Source organism: Triturus cristatus, chromosome 11, assembly GCF_964204655.1.
Source record: "Triturus cristatus chromosome 11, aTriCri1.1, whole genome shotgun sequence".
Lineage (NCBI taxonomy): Eukaryota > Metazoa > Chordata > Amphibia > Caudata > Salamandridae > Triturus > Triturus cristatus.
In genome coordinates, this window is record NC_140594.1 from 830,240,056 (window position 1) to 830,264,549 (window position 24,494).

Here is a 24,494-nt window from a genome sequence, read left to right on the forward strand (position 1 = left end):
CTTCAAGAAATGGCTCTTACTATCTCTTTAGTCTCTTTTCCTTCATTAGTTCCCTTGTGAAATGGATCCCCAAAAAAAGAAACTTTTTTGCTGAAACTGCTGTGTTTTTTTGACATTTTTCTATTCCAAAATTTGTGTGCAGTGCCAGTAACAACACAATCATTGATTAATTCATTAAATTCTGGTGCCCTTCCAGGCACAATCCCATCACTGCACCTTCAGCAGGTTCTGAGAAAAAGGTAGAAAACTCCGATATTTCCAATAGCAACTTTTTTAGCCTTTCTCCCAATATATTGGCTGAACGTTTTAGGGACAAAGTGGGGGCAGTGTATAAAGAGCTTAGTGGATATGGCAATTCATTGATTGACATGCCCCTAGCTGGCTTGCCATCCTCCCCTGCCCGCTTATTGACCTGTTTCTCTCTACCACCCATAGAGCAGATCATCCAAGTGGTTAAGACTTCGAAATCTGGGGCTCTGCAAGATCCCTGTCCCCCAAAAATATTGCATTTGGTCCCGGAAGTGGTTAGTGAGCAACTTTGGGTTCTGTTTAAAGGGATAATTATCTCAGCTATTTTTCCTGCTGCATGGAAAAATGCATCAATCTTACCAATACTAAGAAATCTGAGCTGGACCCAGCTGAACCGAGCAACTATAGACCCATCTCAAGACTACCCTTCCCTGCAAAAATATTGGAGAAAATACTTAATATGCAACTCTCATCCTTTATCTCCTCCGAGAACCTCTTGGATCCATCGAAATATGGGTTCCGGGAGCGGCATAGTACAGAAACAGCCTTGATTATGGCCACTGAGGAACTGAGATCCATGTTGGATGATGGGGGGAAGGCCACACTGATATTTTTAGATCTATCGGCAGCCTGCGATACGGTGAACCACACTATTTTAATAAAGACTCTCAGAATTAGGTATTAGAGGACCGTCCTTAAACTGTTGACCTCCTTCCTCCCTGGTAGAGTCCAATCAGTTGAAGCGGGGACCTTTGCCTCAGAACAGTTCTCGCTCCCGTGTGGGGTGCCTCAGGGATCGGCCCTTAGCCCAACGTTGTTCAATCTGTATGTCTCCCCTGTGGCCAAAATCATCAGGCAATGTGGGTTCTCAGTGGTCTCGTATGCTGATGATACCCAATTGGTGGTGTCAGTTTCCAGCAATATGGAAGAGACAGCAGATCGTTTCAATCTCTGTATGTCTCGGGTACATCAATGGATGATACTGAACTGCCTGAAACTTAATGGTGGAAAGACTGAGGTCCTCTGATTGGGCTCTGATACCTCTTTCTGGACACCCAGATGGTGGCAGACGTGCCTAGGAGACACCCTAACACCTGTAAATAAGGCTAAAGATTTAGGCATCATCTTCGAAGACAAATTGACCTTCAAGCATCAGATCACTTCCCTTCCTTCCTCTATCTTTTTCATCCTGAAGATAATTAGAAAAATCCGCCCCTTCATTCCACCAGAGTCAGTAAAAATTCTGGTTACAGCACTGACATTGTCCAAATTGGACTATGGAAACGCGCTTTATGTAGGGATCCAAAAGCAGCATCTTCAAAAGCTACAACGGCTTCAAAATGGAAAACATCCTGAACAACGAAGTCCGAACAATGAGAAATCGTGAACAACGAAATCCTGAACAACGAAGTCCCAAACCACGACATTTCCCGGACTGCAATGCAAAACCATGCTTGGCATCTCTCCGCCCCCCCCTCCCCCCTCCCACCGTTGCTAAGGCCTGACATTGATCTCCGCCCCCCGGACTGCTCACATCACTCATCTCCGCCCCCACCCCTTTAATAAACTTGGAAACGGAAGAGAGGCAAACTGGCCGGCGGACAATGAGGTCAGAGAAGACATTACATTTTGTACCCTTTGCCACAAGAATATGAATGCAAAAACTTGGGAAAACAGCTGAAAGCCTCCAAAGAACATTTGATCCCCACTGCTCATGTGGCAATTTACTCCAATAAGCTCTAGTGAGACTACAGCCAATCACCACTGAAGAGCCGAAATGCCACGCAGTGAGCACAATGTTAAAGAAAAGCAGCTGTAGACTAAAAAAAAAAGTGAACACCACTGCTCCAGGAGATGTTTCCTCCAATAATCTTTGCTGGGACTACATCCAATCAGCATTGAGAAGTCATAGAGTCATCCAATTTGCACAATAATGAGCTGTTTCCTATTGGTCACAATGGTTTCTCAGGGGCTAGATCACAGTGAGACACCTTCTCAAAATATTCAGATAAAAGTTACATTGGTTCCTGGGTATGTGCTGTGTGCCCAGCTGGCACGCTCTGTTGTTAGTTCAGTGCACACTATGGTGCGTGGTTCTCCATGCCTCAGATTTTGAAGAGATAGCGCGCTATTCTTCTTGCCTAAGGCTATGCACGTCTCCCACCCCCAACATTTGAATGGAGGTATCTGGCTGACGGGGTCTGAGGAAGGTTGGGAAGCAGCCAGCATTCATAATGCCAGCATGGTAATACATTGGGGGAACCAAAAACCACGAGTCTCTCCCCCTCCCCATCCATGTTGTCAGGTAGGTGATTTACATTTTACATTGAATTGATTTAATTATTATTTATTTTATTATTTTGTAAAATAATTAAATCAGTCAACATTTTGTAAAAAAAATATTTTAATAATAAAATAAGGAATTATTATAAAAAATATGTAAAAATATGCTTAATCGATATTGTTGATGTTTCGTTTTTCTATACATATTAATTAAAAAGCATAATATCAATTTCAACAATTGACAATCATTTGTAGTTCATCAGGTTTTAAAAAATATTACTATAAATTAAAATATAAGCTGAATAAATTAGCATTGAAATGGGTAATGAGCAATTTAAAAATATTTCGAAGAAGTATTGTTATTACAATAGTGCCATCCACTGGCCAATAACAAAGTTTTTTTTTGACGAGGTTTAGGAAGTCGTTGTAAAAAACAGTAGTGGTTTAGCATAGCTTGTTGTTTAGCTTTCGTGGTTCAGAAAGTCATGGTTTAGGCAGTAGTTGTTTAGTCATACATTCCTTCAAAATGCAGCGGCCAGATTATTGCTGGATATTCCAAAATTCCAGCCAGTCTTGCAGAAGTTGAAGATCCTACATTGGCTTCCTGTGGAGAAGAGAAGTATATTCAAAGTCCAATGTCTAGCTTTCAAGGCACTCCATGGGGTGGGCCCTGACTTCTTGAAAAAGCAATTGAAATGGTATACATCAACCAGAAATTTGAGGTCGGCTCATTGCAAACTCCTTCAAATGCCCAGAATCAAAAGAGTTTGTTGGGGCGGAAGAAGTTTTTTTCCAGGAACCGTTAAAACCTGGAACATGCTTAAAGAATTGTCCAACTATCCTGGCCTTCAGAAAAGCTTTAAAAACCTGGCTTTTTGGAAATTAATCTTCAGTTCTGGATTGCGGGGTAACTTTCACTTTCCATCTGGTTCAAGCGCCTAGAAGCTGTCTGGCATTTGTGCGCTATATAAATGTTTAAATCAAATCAATCCTCTGTGCAGTCAGCCTTGGCCCCGTCTTCCCAAAGGTTTCCAGTCTCTGGCAGCTCCCCCCACACCCGCCAAGCATGAGGCAGCCTTGGGTAAGAATCGCACTGGTTTGTCCATATTTTAGTGTTCCTATAATCACCAAAAATGATTTCCATCTGGAGATGCCTTTCACATTGTATCTATTTTCTATGAACCAAACCACTTAGTAATAGCAGCCATGGCAACAACATGCATGTGATCTTTCATGCTACTTTAATACATTTACAACACCTATAGCCTAACACAGTAAAATGCAAGACCTATTGCATTTTTAATGCTTGTTATTGCTTAGTTGTGTGAAGCAGATGCTTTAGCCTTAGAACGTTTGTGGTGTTTCCTATTCATGCCTCAGTACCCTTCTTGACACTTTGCAGGCATTATCGGATTGATTTTTTCAACTTTATCTATTTGGTCATTATGATCAAATTCTAAATGTTGTAATAAGCATTGCGCGTTAAAAATAGAGTTAATACACAAGACCTGTGCTATATTTCACTACTAAACAGGCAATTACCCTGCAGACAACAGGGTCATGATTTGAATGGTGCTACAGGGGTAAACATCCATTTGTACGCGGTCATTACACCGCGTACCATCAATACGCAAGCGTTACAACGCATGCGCTGTAATAACACGTAGCCATTTCTACGCATGTTATTACAATGCATGCATTGTAATGCGAACCACATCGTTGTGAGGAAACTGAGGCATTTCCTCACAACGATGTGCAACAATCACCGACCTTCTGATGACACAGGCAGGAAGGAGAACAGAGGACACGAGGAGAGAGAGAGGTAAGAGGGTCTGTTTTTAAGGGTTTAGGGTAGGGGGAGGGTCGTGCAGGGGTAGTCTTTTAGGATTAAGGGTAGTGTTGTGTTTGAGGAGCAGTGTTTTGTGGTTTCGGGCAGTGTTGTGGTGTTAGTGTCGTGTAGGGTAGTGTTTTGGGGTTTAAGGTAGTGTCGGGGAGGTTGTGCAGAGGAGTGTTTGGGTGTAGGGACCGGACTGGGGGTAGGAGGAGGGTCGTGCTGGGGGCAGTGTTTTAGGGTTTAGTGTAGTGTGTTGGTGTTTGTGTAGTTTAAGGTAGTGTATAAGGGTTTAAGGTAGTGTTGGGGTGTCGCGCAGGGTTGTGTTGTAGTGTAGGGAGCGGACTGGGGGTCAGGGGAGGGTTGTGCAGGGGGTAGTGTTTTAGTGTTTAGGGTAATGTTGTGGTGTTAGTGTAGTGTAGGGTAGTGTTTTAGGGTTTAGGGTAGTGTCGGGGTGTTGTGCAAGGTAGTGTTTTGGTGTAGGGACAGGACTGGAGGTTGGGGGAGGGTTGTGCAGGGGGTAGTGTTTTAGGTTTTAGGGTAGTGTTGTGGTGTTGTGTAGTGTAGGGAAGTGGTTTAGGGTTTAGAGTAGTGTTGGGGGGGGTCATGAAGGGTAGTGTTTGGGAGTAGGGACAGGACTGGGGGTAGGGGCAGGGTTTTGCTGGGGGTAGTGTTTTAGGGTTTAGGATAGTGTTGTGGTGATAGTGTAATGTAGGTTACTGTTTTAGTGTTTAGTGTAGTGTTGGGGGATTGTGATGGATAGTGAATGAGTGTAGGGACCGGAGTGGGGGAATGCATATGTTCGTGCAGAGGGAAGTGATTTAGGGTTAAGGGTAGTGTAGTGGTGTTTCAGTATTGTAGGGTAGTGTAGTGTTTGAGTGTTTTGGTAGTGTTTTCCATTTTTAGATGTGTAGGCTAGTGTATTCCTATTTATTATTTAAAGTACTGTTGTGTTTTAAATATTTAAAAAAGGGGTTAAATGTCTTTTTTATTATGACATGTAATTTTGCATACCATTTTTATTACTAGGCAAGTTTTTACATTGTATACATTAACACTTTCAATGTAATGGTATGCGAAGTAAAAACGTGTGTAGTAACGGTTATTGCTAAGTAATAACGGCGTAGTAATGGCATGCGAAGTAATGGCATGCGAAATAACGTGTCATAGTCGCTACAGGTGCAGTAGCACTGAGACTAAAAGTTGCCAGAACTCTAAACACATAATATTGCTATATTTTACTATTAAACAGGCAGCCGCAAGTGCAGTTACCTTGCAGACCATGAGGTAATGATTTAAATGGTGCAGCAGGTGCAGTGGCACCGGGCCCAAAAGTTGTCAGAACTCCGTCTAAACACCTAATATGACTATATTTTACTACTATACAGGCAGACACAATTGGCACCAGGGTCAAAAGCTCTAGGGATCCCACTAAACGCAGAATATTGCTAAATGTTACTACTAAACAGGCAGGGCCATGATTTCAATGGTGCTGCAGGTGGAGTGGCACCGCGGCCAAAAGGTGTCAGAACTCCTCTAAACACCAAATATTGCTATATGTAACTACTAAATAAGGACTCACAAGTGCAGTTACCTTGCAAGCACTAGAGTCATGATTTCAGTGGTGCAGCAGGTGCAGTGACACCAGGGCCCAAAGCTCTAGGAACCCCTCTAAACACCAAATATTGCAATATTTTACTACTAATCAGGCAGTCACAAGTGCAGTTACCTTACAGGCAATAGGATCCCGATTTTAATGGTGCAGAAGGTGCAATGGCACTGGGGCCAAAAGTTTTCATAACTCCTCTAAACACCAAATATTGCTATATTTGACTACTAAACAGGCAGTCACAAATGCAGTTATCTTGCAGGCACTAGGGACATGATTTGAATGGTGAAGCAGGTGAAGTGGCACCAGGCCCAAAAGTTGTCAAAACTCCTCTAAACACATAATATTGCTATTACATCAATAAATTCTATGATTTCTCTCTTTCATGTAATTTTTCAGAATTTGGCTATTACTTACTGCACTATACCACTAGTAACATCACAATAAATTGTCTTTTTGTACCTAAACAAGTCACAACACTTTAACAGACTTTCTGTAACTTATATTGTACAACTACTCAGCAAGCTACAACTTACAACTAAAAACAGCTTATTATTAATCACCCAGGTGAAAACTAATGCATTTACCAATGCTTGTTATCAATGGTGGACCATATTATGTTAGACATGACTCCAGCATGCCTGGTGGGGGCATCAAATGGCAGAGGTGTCTCACTATGCTAAGGGTTGCGAGGACCATTTATAGGCATAATGACACCACATACACCTGGCATACTCATACTCTTTCACACACAAGCATGCAGACACACTTTTTTGGAGTGACACATGTAGCATGCACAAACATGCGCATCCACATACTCACTGATGCATTGTGTGATTGACAGTGCCAGTCAGGCACATTCCAATTTTATAACTGAATGGGATGGGCAGCTAATTCTTCAGAAACCAGAGTATCCTTTCTCTCAACCTGTACTGGAAAATCATCCTCTTTTACCAGTTTTTGAAGTCGAGTAACATTTTAAATTGACAAGAAACATTCAGACCATCATTACGAATTGATTAGAGCAGTATCCCTGGGGAAATTTTGTCCCGGCCGATTGTGAGTGGCCCATGTTACTGCACTCAAAAGTACTGAATTGTCATGGCCCAGCAGAGGGGGCGCCGTAGAGCAGGAATGGCGTGAATGCGTATGACTGAGGGGCCGGTACACTACAACTCCCACAGTTCACTGGGAACAAATGCCTTCAGTATATAAGCCCCGCCCCCACGCAAGGCGGTGCTTGACACTCAAGTTCCGAATCTATGCCGTGAAGCTTCGCTTCAAGTAACGCTGTTTACCTCGAGCCAACAAGGAAGGAACCGCAGCGCGGAAGCCTGCAATCACCCGCACCCTGCTTCGCACCACAGAGACTCCCCCGCAGCGCGGGAGAACCGCGATACCTGAACCCTGCCGAATCCGCCACACTGTCCCTGGAAGGCGGTAGATCTCCGCGCACCCTTGACCCGACGGGAAGCAGAGAAACGTTCTCTCCCCTGCGGGACTCGCAGCAGGCTCTTCGAACAGTAGGAGAGCGCTGCACATGCTCCCCGCACCAGTCATTACTCCGCTACCTCCACCGCCCAAACTTCGGACGGAAGCTGGGTGAACACAAACCTGTGTCCCCACACCTTATTCTTTACTGGCATACCGGTGGCTATGCCCAGGGAGGATTGAACATTAAAGACAGCTAATTCCTTCCGGATACTCTCCCAACGCGACACTGCCGCGGAGTCGCGCTCCTCCCCCGCACGCATCCCTGGTTGTCAGCGTCCCCCTTGCCAGAGTGCCGTTAACCTTGGTACAGGAGGGAATGTTCATCACATGGTGTGCTTATGATAGCGCTGGATTTCAGCTGGAAGACAGACAACGTTGGTGCCAGACTTTCCGACTTGGCGTAATTGGATAAGTATCCAGCAACTTCCTTATTCAAGACTGTTGTATAAGTTTAGTGCTGCATTATTGATCATAAGAACTCGCCTGTTTCTACGACTGCTTCCTTGCGGATACACATTGTGAGCTATAGTCTGAGGAGGTGGGAGGAGGTTGGGAAAACGCTTGATTGTAGACCCTGCTGAATGTGTGTTGTGTTCTCATTTCAGAGACTAGAGGGAGGAGCTGAAGTAAGACCTCATCCTTCCTGCCAAGTGGGTCCGCAGTACAGGCGACAACTCTGTTTTTGTTTCCTTTGTCCCTTTTTTCCCTTCCCCGGTAGGAGTGTTATCTGTGCCGCATATATATACGCTGCGCGCAGGTGTCACTTCTGAGGGGAGGAGATTACCTAGCATCGTTCCTGCTGTATCCGGCTGTCAGGTTAGTGGCACTCGTTTATACCTGACCACGACAGAGTGTCAAGCCCACGGATATATACAGCCCGAACGATGGACACTAGCACCGTCCTCACGTCAGTATTAGAGACCCTGACCGCCCTCAGGATGGACGTAGATGCGTTTCGGGGGGATGCGCTAGAACTGCGTAGTGAGATGAGCACGATGCGAAGGGAGGTAGCTGGGCTATCTCGCCCAGATCCCAGCACGCAGAGAGGAGAGCAGTACATTAGGCAATGGACCCTACCTCCGCCTCACACTAGCAGTTCCCATGCAGGGCATGCCTCACAGACAGACGGGGGTGCAGGGGGTCCTGCTACCATCCAGGTTATTCAGGCCGCACACTTGCCTTTAGCCCCCCCTGAACGTTTCTTTGGGGATCCTAATAAATTTGGTAATTTCATGGGGCAGTGCAAACTCCATTTCATGTGCAAACCTGCTGTATTTCCAGATGACCAGACCAAAACCGCCTTTGTAATGTCCTATCTAGGAGGAGACGCTGCCAGCTGGTCCTTCCCGCTTATAGAAAGAAATGACCCGGCTCTGAGAGATTTTGACTCCTTCTGCGAGGAAATGCGCAAATTGTTTGATCGGAAGGCCCATTCCCTCTCCCTAGACCGAGAACTAATCACCCTGAAACAGGGGAATCAAGAACTATTGACTTACATTACCTCGTTTAATAAACTGGTTTCCGAAACAGATTGGCCTCAGGAGAAGCGCACATCCTTATACTATCAGGGGTTACGAGGCGAATTGAAAGATGTCCTCGCGCAGGTGGTGCATCTCCCCACTTCATGTGATGAACTCATCGACCTCACAGTCCAATTAGATCATCGCTTACAAGAACGGCGAGGGGATAAAACCCGCATGGAAACCCGTTATACCACCCCGCGACCTCGACCTATTAACACCGCTCCTACCCCGGTTATGGACGGGGTAGAACCCATGCAAATCAGTGGTATTCGTGGCCCACTAAATCAAGAAGAAAGGGAGAGACGGCGGAAGCTACGTCTGTGCCTCTATTGTGGAAAATCCGGGCATTTCATAAAGGAATGCAAGGCCAGAACCCGGGCCCCTTACAAAGACGTAAAATGCCCACAAAAAGTGAACACCACAGACACCCTGTTTGAACCGTCGGAAAACTAGTAAGCTCAGACAAGTACCAGACCCCTTGTTTGAGGCCCGGAGAGAGAGAGGTCTGTCCTGCCCTCGCCAATACGATCCAAAGTGCAGTAGCTCATATGAACGTATGCGTGGAACTAGCAGCTACGGAGGTCGGAGTGGTCTCAGTTCACGCCTTACTTGATTCCGGTGCAACCGGTAACTTTATGGATCAGACATACGCAAAAGAAACAGGGTTTCGAACTGTAAAAAAGTCTATCCCCGAGATGGTAAAAGCCGTGGATGGCACAGAGTTAACCTCTGGACCAGTGGAGTATCACACACAAACTCTCGCGATGACCATAGGTGGGAACCATCGTGAAGACATTCAATTTGATCTGATCGACGCCCCTCAGTTTACCTTGATATTGGGGATGCCCTGGCTAACCCTCCATGACCCTCTCATTCAATGGGCCGCACGCACAGTATCCCTGAATTCAACGTATTGTAAAGAACACTGCACTCTCTGTCAAAAGGAAGAACCGGCAAAGAAAGACAACCCTGCAGCATTCCTGGCTAGCGGAAGTAGCTCCCCCAATATAGGCTGTACGTCACAGGTACCCCCTGAATACCACAAGTATCAAGACGTGTTCGATGAGCAAGAAGCCAATAAACTACCTCCGCACAGGGCCTATGATTGTGTCATTGACTTGAAACCAGGGGCCAGTATCCCGTGTAGCCGCATTTACGCTCTGACGGAAGCGGAAACCACCTACCTACAGCAATATCTTAGTTCGTTACTGGCCAACGGATTTATCAGACATTCCTCCTCCCCTGCGTCATCTCCTTTATTTTTCATTCCGAAGCGTGAAGGAGGATTGCGGGCCTGTATAGACTATAGAGCCCTAAACAGGATTACCAAGAAGAACAGGTATCCCCTTCCCCTCATTCCGGTACTTCTGGATCAATTAAAAGGAGCCAAATTCTTTACGAAACTGGACCTCAGGGGAGCGTATCATCTGGTCAGAGTGCGGCAGGGGGATGAATGGAAGACGGCATTCAGAACAAAGTTTGGCCTATATGAGTACCAAGTCATGCCCTTTGGTCTTTGTAATGCCCCTGCCGCCTTCCAATACTTCATGGATGAGGTATTGAGGGGCCTCTTAGATGTATCCTGTATCGTCTACATTGATGATATCCTCATCTACTCAGCTTCATTAGAGGAGCACAAGCGCCACGTAGCAGCGGTATTGGAGAGGCTCCAGAAATCCTCACTGTATGCCAAACTAGAAAAATGCTTCTTTCACACTCAGGAGGTGGAATTCTTGGGGTATGTCATTGGGCCCAATGGGGTGTGCATGGATACAAAGAAAACGCGGGCCATCCAAGAGTGGAATTCCCCTTCTAGCGTTAAGGCCTTACAGAGTTTCTTGGGGTTTGCGAACTTCTATAGAAGGTTCATACAGAACTTCTCTACCCGCATCCAACCCATGACCTATCTACTGAAGAAAGGAGTTTCCTTCAAGTGGACAGCAGAAGCAGAAGAAGCCTTCCAAGACCTAAAAAGATGTTTTTCCAGGGCCCCGATTCTGAGACATCCGAATGCCCAACTGCCATTCATACTGGAAACAGACGCGTCCTATTACGCGTTAGGAGGAATCCTGTCTCAAAGACATCCGGACTCCGGGCAACTCCACCCTGTTGCCTTCTTTTCGAGGAAATTGACAAGCTGTGAAATCAATTACAGCACCACTGACAAGGAGCTGTTGGCCATAAAACGCGCCTGTGAGGAGTGGAGACACTATCTGCTAGGGGCTAAGCACACCGTTGAAATCTATACGGATCACAGAAACTTATTGTTTTTGAAGAGTGCTAGGGCTTTAACCCCTCGACAGCTAAGATGGTCCCTGTTTTTCGCGGATTTCGATTTCCTCATTAAATACCGACCAGGACCACAAAATGGAAAGGCAGATGCCTTGTCGAGGCCCGTGCACGAGGGTCCTTCAGTCCTTGAGACTGTAGAAGAGCCTCCTATCATTTTACACAAGGCGTCATTCCCGACGATGTCCACGGCTGCACTCTCTACCCAGCTCTTCCTTTCCGAAGTAAAAAGACAGGTGATGGCTATGGATAGAGCCGCCTGGGTCCAGGAAGGGCCTCATCTGAGAAAAGACATGGATGGTCTACTATTTCAAGATGATAAACTGTATGTTCCCAGTAAGTCGTTGCGAGAACAAGCCTTACACTGGGTCCACGACACTACTTTAGCCGGTCATGTCGGAAGACAAAAAACAGAACAAGCGGTGTCACGCTATTTCTGGTGGGAGACATTACACCAAGACACCGCCACCTATGTGGCAGACTGTGCCGTGTGCACTCAGGCAAAGGCATCTCACCAAAGACCCAGCGGTCTTCTTAGACCTATTCCCACGCCCCCGGCTCCTTGGCACACCATATCCATGGATTTTATAGTGGAAATGCCGCCCAGCTGTAACAACAATACCATCCTGGTGATTGTAGACAATCTCACCAAGATGGGGCACTTCATTGCCCTCCCCAAGTTACCCACGGCAGCAGAAGTTGCCTCCGTCTTCCTCCAACAAGTGATTAAACTACATGGAATACCTGCTGTCATCATCACGGACCGAGGGACCCAATTCACTTCCAAATTCTGGAAAGAACTGTGTGCTATAATGAAAGTGGACGCAAGACTATCTTCTAGTTATCACCCCCAAACGGATGGGAAAACAGAAAGGCTCAATCAAACCTTAGAGCAATATCTCAGATGCTTCACCCTGATACACGCAGAGGAATGGAGTACACTCCTATGGACAGCTGAGTTTGCATACAATAATGCCACCCATTCCTCCTTGGGATGCTCTCCGTTCTTTTGTCTTTTTGGTTTCCATCCCAACATGCTACCTTTCGTCAATCCCGTCATCTCAAGACTCCCTTCCATTCAAGAACATCACGCACACCTCAAAACCGTGTTGGACACAGCTAAGACACATCTCGAGGAAGCCCGAATACGAGATAAATCGCAGGCTGATAAAAAACGGACACCTGAACCCGCATACTCTGTCGGTGATAAGGTCTGGTTGAGCACAAAACATCTGAGACTCAAGGGAAATAGTAGACTAGCTCCCAAATACATAGGTCCGTACCCTATCAGCAAAATCATCAATCCTGTGGCCATGAAACTCACTCTGCCCCCCTCATGGCATATCCACCCCGTAATTCATGTGTCCCTTCTGAAACCATGCCGTGCCAGCACACGACTTCCCGATAGGCCTCCTGCTATAGAGGTAGAAGGGGAGGATGAATATGAGGTGCAGGCTATTCTAGATTCCAAGATCCTGCGAGGTCAGATCCACTATCTAATAGAGTGGAAGGGTTATGGGCAGGAAGACAGGTCCTGGGAACCAAAGAATAACCTACATTGCCCCGGGTTAGTGAGACGTTTCCATAACCAACACCCTTCTAAGCCAGGAGGTCCGCCGAGACGTCGGACATTGAGAGGGGGTACTGTCATGGCCCAGCAGAGGGGGCGCCGTAGAGCAGGAATGGCGTGAATGCGTATGACTGAGGGGCCGGTACACTACAACTCCCACAGTGCACTGGGAACAAATGCCTTCAGTATATAAGCCCCGCCCCCACGCAAGGCGGTGCTTGACACTCAAGTTCCGAATCTATGCCGTGAAGCTTCGCTTCAAGTAACGCTGTTTACCTCGAGCCAACAAGGAAGGAACCGCAGCGCGGAAGCCTGCAATCACCCGCACCCTGCTTCGCACCACAGAGACTCCCCCGCAGCGCGGGAGAACCGCGATACCTGAACCCTGCCGAATCCGCCACACTGTCCCTGGAAGGCGGTAGATCTCCGCGCACCCTTGACCCGACGGGAAGCAGAGAAACGCTCTCTCCCCTGCGGGACTCGCAGCAGGCTCTTCGAACAGTAGGAGAGCGCTGCGCATGCTCCCCGCACCAGTCATTACTCCGCTACCTCCACCGCCCAAACTTCGGACGGAAGCTGGGTGAACACAAACCTGTGTCCCCACACCTTATTCTTTACTGGCATACCGGTGGCTATGCCCAGGGAGGATTGAACATTAAAGACAGCTAATTCCTGCCGGATACTCTCCCAACGCGACACTGCCGCGGAGTCGCGCTCCTCCCCGCACGCATCCCTGGTTGTCAGCGTCCCCCTTGCCAGAGTGCCGTTAACCTTGGTACAGGAGGGAATGTTCATCACATGGTGCGCTTATGATAGCGCTGGATTTCAGCTGGAAGACAGACAACGTTGGTGCCAGACTTTCCGACTTGGCGTAATTGGATAAGTATCCAGCAACTTCCTTATTCAAGACTGTTGTATAAGTTTAGTGCTGCATTATTGATCATAAGAACTCGCCTGTTTCTACGACTGCTTCCTTGCGGATACACATTGTGAGCTATAGTCTGAGGAGGTGGGAGGAGGTTGGGAAAACGCTTGATTGTAGACCCTGCTGAATGTGTGTTGTGTTCTCATTTCAGAGACTAGAGGGAGGAGCTGAAGTAAGACCTCATCCTTCCTGCCAAGTGGGTCCGCAGTACAGGCGACAACTCTGTTTTTGTTTCCTTTGTCCCTTTTTTCCCTTCCCCGGTAGGAGTGTTATCTGTGCCGCATATATATACGCTGCGCGCAGGTGTCACTTCTGAGGGGAGGAGATTACCTAGCATCGTTCCTGCTGTATCCGGCTGTCAGGTTAGTGGCACTCGTTTATACCTGACCACGACATGAATGGAGGAATACTGGGCAGACAAGCCTTGGGCTCTATCCTATTTTCTACCTGTTCACAGCAGTTGCAGCATATCTGTGGTAAAGTCTCCGAAATCAGAAAGCCACATGTGGTAGAGGAACCAGAGCTTCTGCATCTTTATGTTATTCTCAATTCCAAAACCTTTAAATTCTAATTCTCAGATCATTAATATGTACCGCTCCCCTGAACTCCAAGCAACTCATAATTGGGCACTAAGGGGTCCATTAGGATGTCGGGCGGACTGTAGTCCGCCCGCCACCCTAGCGGTGCTGGGACTGGCCATCGGTGGTGGGCGGTCCCGCACCAGCAATTGGGATGCGACCGCCACCCTGGCGGTTGCATCTTGCATATTCAACATTGTGGTGGGCGGTGCTGTAAGCAGCACCCGCCACAATGTTGAATATTCATGTTGTGCATTGGCACACACAACATGACAGGCACAGCGCGGTGCTGCCACCTTGTGCATGCCAATGGAGGGGGGTACCATTGGCACCCCCTAAGTGCATCCCCCCACCCCCACCGGGGGCCCACAAAGGCCCCCCCAAAGTAAAAACCGCATGCCTTTCCATGGCGGAGTCTCTGCCATGAAAAGGTATTTTACCGCACACATCATAATATGGATGCCACCATATAATGGGCCTTTTCCGCCCGGTAGGCGATCGTAATGATTGCCTACCGGCGGAAAAGCAGCGGACGGTCTTTCCGTCCACCGCGGTACCCCCCGCCATGCTAATGTGGCGGGGGATAGGCCGTCCGGCGGGGTATTTTGGCGGGCGGATCGCCACCGCCGGTTGGGCAGTGTTGATCCGCCCGCCATGCTAATAGGCCCCTAAGCCTTTAAAATTCAGTAGAGTTACTGGCCAGGACATGGTGCCTAGTGCTATTGTGAAACAACAATACATTATGGCAGTAAGAAGAACAATGGTGATACCTAAGACAAAATTAGCTTCTCATATTATATCACTTTTTAATAAGCATTGGGAAAACCAATAGTTCTGACGTATAACTCCAGGTGGCTGGATGCTTCTATCCTTCTAGACACACATTCATCCAGTGAAATGGTATAGGTGGCTCATTTAACAACATAACATAGTGAGTCTCCTTTCTGAGACCCTCATACTGGAATAATAATCTTTTTTGTTGATTTTTATGGCATTGCTAAACATTTAAAATTGACAAAAATAATTAGGAACATCATTATAAGTCAGATGGAACAGTATCCCTGGGAGAATAGTGTCTCAACCGAATCCGAGTGGTCCAGTTTTTTTGTACCGAAAATTACCGTATGTGAGAATACTGTGCCGATTTTACCAGGTCCATTTCTACACCAAGAAAAAGCACCCACCGTTAACGTACTCTTTATCCCTGAACTTAGTCAAGATCTTGAACGGGGTTTGCACAAAGCGAGAAGGAGCATCACCCTGGATATGTGTTGACTTGTTTTCTCTAGAGTTCTAAGACTTTTGCCACACTGTTCCTCATGAGACCTCTGGCACTCATGAATTTGAGAAAACTCATGCACACAGCAATCTGACAAGAAATATTCTTAATTCTAAATGTTCTCCTTTCCATTGACAATGCAACTGATTTCCTTGCTGTATTGGTGAATAGGTGAAATTGGTATGTAGAGGAAGTACATTAACAAAGAGCTCTCGTAGCATAAAAGTATCATAGTATAATAATAAAACTTTGCTCTTGCCAAAATGGAATCACATGTGAAAAAAAGAAACATTGGCATCAATATGTATATGGTGAAACTGAAGTTAATCCTACAAGACTATAAGGTTTCTAAATGTATACTGACACTACCCAGCTAAACCTTAAAGAATTCAACCCTGTCAAATTTCTCATGTCTATGTGTAATGTGCTGCCTCAGTCCAGGTTGTTTTCTTCGAATTCTGGGACTTGTAGTCTTGTTTATGTCATTATAAATCAAGACCACAAGTCCCAGAATTCAAAGAAAAAACATGTACTGGAGCAGCACAAAATGCGTGGATTAGATCAACTTGGCAGTTATGAAGCTGGCATCAGTTACCAAGATACTGTGACTCTCCTATAAATCATTCCTCATCTCTAAACAGTACAATATGGCTCCCATTCGTCTTGCCAAGAAGGTGCTTAAGATGGACTTCCCGAAACCACTGATGATCAGTGATTCTAAGTACCCCCCCCCCCCGTAGGTCTCTGCTGCCTCATCTTCTGCTCAAATCTAACCCTGTAGCGTTTAGAAATGCAATAAAAAGACGTGTTTATGCCTCAGTATTATAACGTTTAATGTTTTTTTCTCATTTAATCCTGGCTTTTGATTGCCAAAGGTTTGACTATTACTTTAAGAACAATCACTTCAACAGCCCCATGCTTATTTTGTGATTCTATTTCTAAAGACTCCCTGTGTTAAGGTCATATAACCATACAACACATAGCTTCTGCCTTAGGGTGTTGGGTGCCTATGCATGAATAATAGCAATTGCTGTTAAAAGAGGAAAGGAGTGATGAGGGAGCGAGAAGAGAATTAGAGAGCATTGGCATTTTTGTGTGAAACATAACAATGTTGAGAATATTTGATTAAAATATATTTGCTTATAAAATACTCAAGTAGGAAGCGTGAGCAGTGGCTGACAATTTTTTCATTACCTGTTTGCAGGTTAACATTTCTTGCTGGATGGGTACAAATCTGAATGAACATGAGAGCAAGCAGAAGAGTGATTAACAATCCCTTACCTGATGGATCTTTTTACGTTTACTGAGACACAAAGGGAGTTAACAATAATAAAACAATTCAACCTTTGTAAACCCCATTTGGCCCCACCATAAGTGTTGAAAACTAAAACGGCGATATGATTAAGCATTTACTAAAGACATGAATTTCCCTTCCTTAGACAATGTTTCTTGTCTTATGTTGACTAATGTCTGGACTCCATTTTGTATCGTCATGTCTCCACGTGCTGTGCACGAGAAGAGTCCTACCTTCTCGCTAGTTGCTCTTGTAATCTGCCTAGTAACAGTCTATAAATAGCTCCTTTATCCGTCTGGCGCATGCCCAGACTTGACCACATCTGTTATCAGTTAGTCCTTGCTTGACCATGTTTTCGCGGGCTCAGGACATTGTCGTCCCCGCCCACATATTGATTCTGTATCGAAAATGTCCATAAAAGGTAAAGAACTTTGCCTCATGTTGTATCCACCCACTTATGAGCCCCTCTGTTGTGTATAAAAGAGGACCGCGTACGCAAGTTCTTTGTGCTACTCTATGCAATACTGAAGAGTGTTGTATGGGTTGTAGGACCACCCTTAAGGGTTAATAAACTTTGTCTTTGTATTTGCAGCTTCCGTGCCAACTTCCTTCTAACTTTTGTTACAGGAGAGCGAACCCTTGTATTCTGCGGGCCTAGCTGGGGCCTGTATTCTTCAATTGGCGCCCGTCACGTGGGGCTCATCGGCGACTCGGATGCTGGAAGGACTGGTCGTGACGAAGGTGAGGAATTTGGCCTGGGATGTGATCACTGCCAGCGGCGTTTTTAGTCCTGGCATCCCGAGGTTTCTTCCTTCCCTTCTGAACTGACCTTCTGGGTGGCGCCGGTCCTCGACTGAGACCTCTTCTGTCGGTTTGCCGCGACAGCCGTTTGGGCGAATTTTGGAACTTGGCAGTTGGAATCTGGACACTCTTGATTGGTAAGAACCGTTGTACGGTACTTGCTCCGAGTTTTGAAGCCTGGGTTGGCTATTTGACTTTGATTTGTGATGACCGGTCATATTTTGTATTGATTACTGTGAGAATATATGCGTTGCAACACATATAGGCAGGTAATGTGGAGATATTTCTCCAGAGCTGTGAAAATTTGAACGGCACAAAGTTTAAGTGCCATTTTTGATAAATACTGCATATTTTGCATTATTTTTGAGCATGCCTGCTTTTAGCGCACTACGTAAGTGGTGCTGCTGTTTTGGAAACCGGTTAAATCTCGAGGAATCTGCTCCAGCCCCCCCAGAGGGGACTCCTAATAGGGATATGTATGTGAAGCATGGTCTTTCCTCTATAATGTATAGCACAGTGTGGAGGAAATACACCAAAAAGGATCCTGAGTTGCGATGGCCTTTGTATGGTTCGTTTGATATGCGTAAGATTGAGTATGTGGAACAGTGTATGTGTAAACGGCGTGCTCGGCAAGACATGTTTGAATGTGTACGGTTATGGGTGTAGGAAGTGCATGAACGAGAGAAACGTGAGAAAGCGCTGTTTGATAAAGAGCAACGGAAAAATGATCATGTGAGAACGCAGGAAGCGAAGCGTCGGGAAGAAAGAGAACTGGCGGAGAGGCAAGAGAAAGAGCGTAGGTTGCAAGTTTCGGGTCAATATGCTGTCCGCCAGCCACTTTATTCTGTCCTTACTAATCTTGAAGATGATTTTTATTTATTAGATCGCTCTCCGCCCCCTTATGTTGGCGCGTCCGCCCCGAGTCCGCCCCGAGATCGCAGGATTCTGGATCGGTTTCGGATAAGGTAGACACGCGGTCCATGTTATCAACTGACCGTATGGGTGAGCTTCGGAAAATTTCTCTTCGTGTGCTTAAGGGCAAGATATCTCTTTCTGAATTATTGGAATCTTTGGAACATTGGCGGGATAAAGAGCAGCTGTATTTTCTTGAAACCTTTTCTCATGACGTGATTACTGCCTTTCGGAAATATTCTGATGTTTTTGAGCCTGATGATGTAGTATCGGATGCTAAAGCATTACGTACTGGTACTTTTTCTCCCTCTAAGGTACCCGATGCGGTCCGGCGGCTGTTTGCATTGCGGGACGCGGCGTCTGAACTTCAAGAGAGAGCGCGCCTAAAGGCAGGGGAGATGGAGCAATCGGATTCCCGTACCGGCGGCGACCAATCATCTACCTCCCATTCAGATAAGAGTGAACTAGTGCATGCTAAACCGATGCGAGAGGCGGCACCTTTGTATGTTCCTCCTAAAGGAGCAGGAACTAGTTCAGATACATCTTCCCCCGATGCTAAGGGATATTTTGTGTATAATTGGGTTTATACTCCCTGGCATAGGGCTGATGTTATGGCATTAAAGAATGCATTACCTTACCCCCGCAAGAATCCAGCGGCCTTTTATGAAGAGGTCGAAGGGGCCTTGAATTCTTGTACGATGACTTTAGCAGATATAGACTTGTTCTTTGGCCTTATTTTACCACCGGATATGTGGCGATCTGTGCGGAAGGTGGATGATCAAGCCGTTTTTACGGCCAAATGGTCTGAGATTGAGGATGTGGATAGGGAGAGAAAACCCGCGCAAAAACCACCTCAGCTTATTTTAGATCTTCCTGCTGCCATCTTGACTAAATTGAAAACAATTATCCCCCCTAAAAAGATTGATTGGAATATGTTAGCATCGTGTAAACAGAAGGTTGACGAATCAGTTTCCGACTTCTTTACACGTTTTGAGGAGACATTTCATGATTTTAGTGGTCAGTCACTTACGGATGATACGGGTCGACATCTTTTTGTCGATAAATACGTGGCAAATTTATTGCCAGGAATAGCAGCTCGTTTAAAAGCGAGTGAAAGCTCCTGGTCTACCTCGTCTCCGGCATCCCTCCTGACTATGGCTCAGTATTATGAGCGTCAGGAACAAGAAGCGAAGGGGCATGAGGAGAAGAAATCGAAAGATTTGAAAACTAAGGTGATGTTAGCACAAGTATATGGTCCGCCTCGTCGGGGTGTCGACAGAGGTAGAGGAGGATCTTATGGTCCCCCTTCCGTTCGGTAAGATGTTAATAGAAATCAATGTGCGTATTGTAAACAGTCGGGTCATTGGGTTAGAGATTGTCCAGTATTATACGCATCTCGTCAGGGACGTGGTCAGGGACCACCGAGAGGTAGAGGGGGCTTTTCGAATTTCAGGGGGAATTCCAATGATCGTGCTCGATTTGACTCTAACGTGCAGCAACGAGATAGACCTAATGTATTTGATCGACAAAATCAGTATCAAATGTCTGGGAATGACCGCCCCGGGTACTATGATTCGCAGCATACATAGGATTGCGTTGGATGGGGGTTGGAATCAGTTGAAGTACCGGTTGATCAGACGGGTCCTTATGTTTCAGCAAGCGTTTTGGGTTCTACTGATCGGTTCCTTGTTGATACCGGAGCTACTCGCAGTGCACTGTCCAAACAATTGGTTCCGAGGGCTCCCCCATCTGGCTTAATGGTTACATCTGTAGGGTTTGATGGCACACTCTCTCGCAGCCCTCTTTCTCGACCCCTTGTCTTCCATGTTGATCACTTTTCTATACCTTGTCCGTTTTTGCTCGCTCCGAACACGCCCGACAACATTATGGGTCTTGATATGCTTAAGCACTTCAGAGCTACGATTCGCTGCTCCCCTACTGGAGTACGTGCGATCTTAAACAATAATCACCCCCTGACAGACCGGATGTGTGTGGTTGCGGAGGATACTGCATTAGCTTCCCTCCCTCGTTCTTTGTGGGCCACTTCGGATACTGATGTGGGACAGATGGTGATTCCGCCTGTCCACATTAGTGTCCAGGAGGGTGCGGTGCTACCGCGCCTCCCTCAGTATCGTATTTCCCAGGAGGGGGAGGAGGCACTCATACAGATTGTGCAGGATTTGATTAAGGTGGGAGTAGTGGAGGAAGTTCCCTATAATGTTTGCAACAGTCCTATTTTACCCATTTTGAAGAAAGATACTGACGCCAGGGTTTATCGTTTTATCATTGACTTAAGAGAAGTGAATAAGATAGTGATACCTCAGTATCCAGTGGTTTCTGATATCACTACGTTGCTCACTTTGGTCCCGCCAACGGCGACCACGTTTTCAGTCATTGATTTGAAAAAGGCCTTCTTTTCGATTCCTATTCATTCTGATAGCCGATATCTTTTCGGTTTCACTTTGAATAATAGGTCATATAGGTTTTGCAGAGTTCCTCAGGGCTATACAGAGAGCCCTAGTATTTACAGTCAAGCATTGAAAAGGCAATTGGATTCTTTTGTTCTGCCTGAGGGTGTCGCCCTCATACAATATGTCGATGACATCTTGTTGGCGGCCGACACTCCTGAGCTGTGTGAGAAGTGTACGTTATCCTTGCTTTCCTTTTTGGCATCTCACAATCACAAAGTGTCGAGGAAGAAATTGCAATTCTGTAGACCAAAGGTGACTTATTTGGGTCAGCTTTTGTCTAAGGAGGGGCGTGCACTTACACCAGATCGTATTCAAGCAATTTTGGACACACCAGTACCTTCCACACAGAAGGATGTGCGTGCATTCTTGGGTTTGGCCTCTTTCTGTAGGCAATGGATATTGGGGTTCTCACACATAGCTAAGCCATTGTTAGTACTTTTGACAAAAGACACTCTGATTCCTCTTCCCTGGTCAAATGAGTGTGAAATTGCCTTTCAGCAATTACGGCAAGCCCTTTGTTCAGCACCAGTGTTAGGTACCCCTGATTATACGAAGCCCTTTTCACTGTATGTGCATGAGAAAGATGGATGTGCATTATCAGTTTTAGTGCAGATGCACGGCGACAAGCAGCGCCCTTGTGCATATTTTTCGGCTGTACTTGATCCTGTTGCCCGAGCATTACCAGGGTGTTTTCGCTCGGTTGCGGCGACAGCTGTGTCAATACGCCAAAGCGAGGGAATTGTGTTATCTCACAAGCTGTTGGTATTAGTTCCCCATGCTGTGGATGCCCTGCTTAATCAGACAAAGACGCAGCATTTGACCAGTGCTCGTTTAACGGGATATGAGTTGACGCTTTTGGCTCCTCATATTACGTTAAAGAGGTGTGCAACGTTAAATCCAGCCACATTGTTGCCATTTCCGGAAACTCAGTCTGAAGCACGAAAAACACATGACTGTATTCTTGTGACTGAGGAACAGACAAAGGGTCGTATTGATCTCCAGGATACGCCCTTTACAGATGTGGATGGAGAACTGTGGGTGGACGGATCATGCCTGAAGCTACCAGATGGTACGACTTCAGCAGGGTATGCAATTACCACATTACAAACAATAGTGGAGACAGCGCGCATACCACAGAAATCAGCTCAAGCAGCGGAACTGATAGCATTAACACGAGCATGTGAGCTCAGTGCAGGATTGTGTGTGAATGTTTATACAGATAGCCGCTATGCCTTTGGAGTAGCGCACAATTTCGGCCTACTCTGGAAGGAGAGAGGGTTTCTAACGTCACATGGAACCCAGATAATGTATGGGGAGTTAGTTCACAACCTTTTGACTGCATTAACATATCCAAAGAAGATTGCTATAGTTAAATGTAGTGCCCATAAGAAGGTGGTTGATAAAGTGGGAGAAGGGAATGCTTTAGCAGACCGGGTGGCACGAGAGACTGCGATGCAGCCTGGTGCTACTGCAATGTATGTTGTGAAATCACAGACAGAGAAATGGCATGACGCCAGGAGAGAAGTGTTGGAGATACAGAGGACCGCTTCCGATAAGGAACGGGAGCAATGGTCCAATGATGGAGAATTAGATGATGAAGGGTGTTGGAGAAGTAAGCAGATGGATAAATGGAAGTTACCCACAGCTTTCGTACAACCTATGGTTCAGATGGCACATGGACTAGCGCGTGTCGGAGCTTCCGCAATTGTCAAATTACTCACACGAGTTTGGGAGCATCCGGAGATCGCTAGTACGGCAAAGAGGGTAGTGCAGACCTGCATGATTTGCCTAAGGTACAACCCAGGAAAGGGTACACGAACTCCAGCAGGAGGATTTGCAACGCCCACTGCACCCTTTGAGGTTCTGCAGATGGATTACATTCAGCTTGAGCGCTGTAACAATCTGAAGTATGTTCTAGTAGTGGTTTGTGCCTTCAGTAAATGGCTGGAGGCATACCCTACGAAAGACAATACTGCAATGACTACAGCGAAGATGCTATTGAAGGAGTTTTTTCCTCGATATGGGGTTTGCAGATTGCTGTGGAGTGATAACGGACCTCATTTTATAGCAGACGTTATCAAGTATGTCCTGAAAGGCCTAGGCATTACGCAGAAGTTTCATGCAGTGTTTCACCCCCAGTCTGCGGGATTGGTTGAGAAATATAACGGTACTCTGAAGCTTAAAATCGCTAAGATCCAAGCTTCAACTTCTTTGACTTGGCCAGATGCTTTACCGCTGGCATTATTGTCAATTAGATCGATACCGCATTCTCGGACCGGTCTCACACCCTACGAGATTGTGTTTGGACGCCCAATGAATATTTGGGGTCCACCAAAACCGCAGTCAATGTATGATGTACCTTGTGTAATGATGAGTGATTATCTGGCACAGCTAACGGATAATTTGGTTTCTATTCATCAACAGGTTCGAGAAGCGCTCCCTGATCGGTCCACAGGTGAAGGTCATAACCTCCGACCTGGCGATCAGGTCATGATAAAGGTGTTCGAAAGGACGAACAGTCTGGAACCGAGATGGGTTGGTCCTGAGCAAGTCTTGCTCGCAACGAGGACAGCTGTGCGAGTTTCCAACCGGAAGAACTGGATCCACTCCTTGCACTGTCGTAAAGTGCCGCCTGGATTGGTGGACCCTGCTGTGTTGACCGACCATCGAGAAATCCTGACTGCGGAGAAAGGCCGTGCTGTGGAACCGAACGACACCGAGGGGCTCTTCCCGGACCAAGCGATCCCTGGAGGAGGGAGATATCATCTTCGACCGAGGAAGTGATTTTTCCTTTCCTGTACCCAGATACGTTGTCAGAACGGCCCTTAGGTTTGTGAAACGGATAGCCAATGAGGCAAGGGGGGGGGATCAGCCCTGCATTAGTGTAGTGACACCTGTCTTGGCCCGCTGGTGAAGAAATCAACGGCTGCCTAAGGGGAAGAAGTCTGACAACCTTTTAGTTTCAGGAAGATATTGACTTTTTACTGCAAGATGGAAAAGAAGAAGATTCTTTGTGCGACAAGCTTTATTATCACTGTAGCTATTGTTGGTATAACCACATGGTTTGTTGAGGATGCGACTCCTGCCCGTGAGTTGCTTGTTTTGACCACTCCAGTGCCTGAGGAGCACTACTTTTATGCCCTTCCGTATCAAGAATTGAAGCATCGTCAGTCTTATTTGAATAACACTTTCATCCAGATGTTGCATCATACCCATGTTGCTACGAATGCTACGAACTGTTGGATATGTGGTATGATGCCAGCTCATCAGAAGAAAGGAGGAACGCCATTCATACCTCTTCCTTTCTCTCATAACGGCTCTTGTAGAGCATGGTATACTTTGCTTTTTGCCACACGGAAACCTACAGTGGGACGATTACTTTTCAG